Source organism: Tenrec ecaudatus, chromosome 3 (genome assembly GCF_050624435.1).
Source record: "Tenrec ecaudatus isolate mTenEca1 chromosome 3, mTenEca1.hap1, whole genome shotgun sequence".
NCBI lineage: Eukaryota > Metazoa > Chordata > Mammalia > Afrosoricida > Tenrecidae > Tenrec > Tenrec ecaudatus.
In genome coordinates this window covers 76,522,926-76,527,430 of record NC_134532.1, presented here as the reverse complement: position 1 = coordinate 76,527,430, position 4,505 = coordinate 76,522,926, and positions in this window count along the sequence as shown.

Genomic DNA, 4,505 nt, shown 5'->3' with positions numbered 1-4,505 from the left:
TGTTTCCTAAATCATTCAGTATTTTTCCTATAAATGCTTTCAATTTTGCAATTCATCGCTTGAATCATTTCTGATTAAGATATCCTGAGTGTGTTCTTTCAGTTTGGTTTTTTAACTCTAGGTCTTTGCACATTTCATTATAACATTTTACTTTGCTTTCTGGAGCTGCCCTTTGAATTTTTCTATTTAGCTCTTTGGCTTCATCATTTATTCCATTTGCCTTAGCTACTCTATGATTAAGAACACATTTAAGAGTCTCTTCTGACATCCTTTTTGAGCTTTCCTGTCTTTTTAATGACCTTATGCTTTCTTCATGAATGATACATTCTTGATGTCCTTTCATAGCTCATTAGTCTTCTGTCATTAGTGTTCAATGTGTCAAATCTATTTTTAAGATGATCTTGAAATTCAGGTGGGATAGACTCAAGGTTGTATTGGGGCTCTCATGATCTTGTTTGACTTTTCTTCAGCTTCAACCAGAAATGAGCAGTTGATGGTCTGTTCCGCAGTTGCCCTTGACCTCATTTTAGCTGCTGATATTGAGCTTCTCCGAGCTGTGGTCTCTTCCCACAGATGTAGTCAGTTTGAATTTTTTCCATTACATCTGGAGAAGTCCGTGTGTATGGTTGCTGCTTGTGCTGTTGAAAAAAGATATTTGCTGTGAGCAAGTCATCTGTCTTGAGTGATTCTATCATGTGATCTCCAGCTTCATTTCAATCACCAAGAGTATATTTTTTAACTATTATTCTTTCATCTTTGTTTCTGACCTTTGCCTTCCAATAATTATCAGTGAATCTTGATTGCATGTTTGGTCGATTTCTGACTGAAGACATTGGTAGGATTCTTCAATTTCTGAATCACAAGACTTTAATGCTTAGTTCACAAATTTGAAAAATAGTTGTATTGATTGGACTTCCTTGTGTGTAAATATACATTATCCTACCACAGAAAGCATTGTCCTTCAAGATTGATCTTGAAATGTCCTTTTGGATGATGTGGCAGTTACATAAACTTCTGTCAACTTGAGCAAAAGGTGGAGTCTAGGCTGTCAATCAGGTCATAGTCAATGATGCCTCTGTGTGGGCACAGCCTTCTCCTGAGGATTCTGGGAACCTGGAGTTCAGACACACAATCTCTCTGCTACATTCCTGTTGACAAGCCACATGGAGCCATGCTGATGGCAGCCAGAGCCCTGGAGATGCTTCCATTACCACTGGACCCACAGAACTTTACACCCCCCGACCTGTGATCTTCCTGCATTCAATGTCATTGCATGTGCTGTGTGAGTCTGAAGAGAAATTCATGGGGTAGCATCAAACATATTGGCTAATATTGAACTTATGGACTTGATCTGGACTGGGCTGGGATGTTTTCTTAATATACACTTACTCTTGGATATAAAACTCTCTCTTACACATATATGAGTGTCTCTGGATTTGTTTCTCTAGTCTACCCAGACTAACACAGATGATGAATGCCATGCCATTCTTCCTGCTGTGTTATTCCCAGCACAGAAAACCATATGACTTTCTACTTGAAAATGGCCAATACGAGTTCATTTCAGCTCACGAATGCCTAGAATGTTGATCTCTATTTGTTTCATTTAAGTTTTGACAACTTCCAATTTCCTCGAGTCATACTTCATATGTCCCAAGTTCCAATTATTATCTAATATTTTCAGCTGTTTCTTTTCATTTTGCCTCGTGCCTCCCCAGCAAATGAAGGTGCCGAAGGCTTTCCTCCCACAGGCTTTACCCCATCTGAGTCATTATGGTCAACTCTACTTGGAGAATGAGCTCTTCCTCCGTCATATTTTGAGTGCCTTCTGACCTGAGGGACTCATCTTCTGGCATCATCTCTGTACAAGGGTCTGTTTTTATTCATTAGGATTTTAGTAACTGACAATGTTTTGATGTTATCCATAGCCCCCACCTCTCCCCAGTGACTAATTCTTCTAACGTGGGTAGCTTATTCCTTCTTCATAGCCTGTTCTTATTCTGGAAGCTCTGCTGAAATCTGTTCACTTTGAAATACCAAGACATATCCTTAAGCCTCACAGCCACATACAAGCCACCACAGAATGAAAAACTGACAGACAAGTGGTAGGTAAAAGTGGAATTATGCAATATTTTCCTGGAGGAAATACAGCCAGAGTGTTCTTTAGAGGCAAGGAGGTTGACTTTGTCTGACATACTTTGAACATATTGACAAAGTAGAGGGGCAGTGAAGGAGAGGAAGGACCTCATGGAGATAGGTCGACACAGTGGCTGCCACAATGGGGTCCAGCATAGGAACAAGTGTGAGGATACTGTATCCCAGGCAGGATTTCCTTCTGTTTGTGTACAGGCTTGCTATGGGTCAGAACTCACTTGACGGCACCCAGCAAAAACATGCAGTCTTTGTCTTTTTGTGTTTGACTTATTTCACTCTGCCTGTCTTGGCAGACATTCATCTATGCTGCAAGATGCACTTACATGGACTTGTCATTACTCTTTATTGATGTGTGGTATGCCATTGTATGTATGTACCTCAATTTGTTTATCTGCTGATGGACTCTTAACAATGTTCTGAATTCCTTATTTGCAACCAACTCTTTTTCAGGGATGAGCAGACTCCCATTCGAAAGCCAGAGGAACTGGCTGGTGGTTTTTCACTGCTGGCTTTGGGGTTAGTAGTCCATGTAATCACTATGCCACCGAGGCTGTGTATCCACACAGGGATTCCTCAGATGGATCTGGACTTTCACTGTTACCTCTATTCATCTGCAAACTTTGCTCAGAATTTAAGCTCTAACGCAGTCTTTTTTGAAGCTATACATAAAATCCAAAAAAACCTGAGGAACTTGACCATGGATCACGGGACTATTGTGGAAACAGAAGAAGGCAATATTGCCTGGTTTAAAATCAAGAAAGGTGTTTGTAAGGGTTGTATCCTTTCACGGGACTTGTTCGATCTGTATGCTGAGCAAATCATCAGAGACTCTGGATTGTTTAATGAAGAAGAATAGGGCATCAGGATTAGAGGAAGGCTTATTAACCACCTGTGATATGCAGATGGGACAACCTTGCTTGCTGCAAGTCAGGAGCACTTGAAGCTCTTGCTGATGAAGATCAAGGATTACAGCCTTCAGTATGGATTACAACTCAATGTAAAGAAAAACAAAATCCTTATAACTGGATCAATAGGTAACAACATGTTGAATCCTTGAAGTTGTCAAGGATTTGTCTTGCTTGACTGCACAATCAATGCTCATAGAAGCAGCAGTCAGGAGATCAAACGATGAAACCTTTAGGTATTCTGCACAAGACCTCTTTAGAGTATTGAAAAGCAAAGATGTTACTTTGAGGACTAATGTGTGCCTGATTCAAGCCACAGTATCACCTCCTTGGTTTGTGAAAGTTGGACACTGAATAAGGAAGACCATAGAAAAATAGATGCATTTGAATTATGGTGCTGGAAGAGAATATTCAAGGCACCATGGGCTGCTAAAAGGACAACAAATCTGTCTTAGAAGTATGACCAGAGTGCCCCTTAGACACAAGAATGGCAAGACTCTGTCTTTTTTTTTTTTAATTTTTTTATTTTAACAATTTATTGGGGCTGATACAATTCTTTTCACAGTTCATACATATACATACATCAATTGTATAAAGCACATTTGTACAGTCTTTTCCCTAATCATTTTTTTCTCTTTTCTTCTTTTACATTTTATTAGGTACTCAAACAACTCTTACCACAATCCATACATATACATACATCAATTGTATAAAGCACATCCACACATTCCCCGCCCCAATCACTCTCAAAGCATTCGCCCTCCACTTAAGCCCCTTGCATCAGGTCCTCTTTCCCCCCCCTCCCTCCCCATTCCCCCCTCCCTCCCTGTCTTACATACTTTGTACATGTTGTTGGGAGAGAGCAGTCCCTGGAGAAGACCATCGTGTTTGGTAAAGTGGAGGGGTGGCAAAAAAGAGGAAGCCTTCGAGGAGATGGACTGACACAGTGGCTGCTATAATGGGCTCAAGCACAGGAACACTTGTGAGGATGGCGCAGGCCTGTGCAGCATCTCATTCTGCTGTGCACGGGACCGCTAGAGGTCGGAACCGACGCAATAACACCTAACGATGACAGCAACAGTCTTTGTCTTACATCACTTTGACCATCTCATCTCACTCCTTGTGTTAGTCTGTGGTGACGAGAGAAACAAACTCAAGAGAAGGAGAGAGACTCATCATCAATATCAGCCTAGTGGAGATTCCTGTAACGTGGAGGTCAGACAGACATAGTTCTTCCTAATTTTTACACCATTTCTGATACTCCCTATTCCTCCCATACCTCTATTTCTCTACTGGGTTAGATTACTAATTGCAATGGACATGCAGAACTCACAGACCACACCTCAGTTGTGGGCTTTATTAGGGAAGTAACAACTTACGATTCAAGATCAGGAATAACCCGGGTTACAGTTCTTTAGTCAGGATAGCTTCTTGGCCATGCCTGCAAAC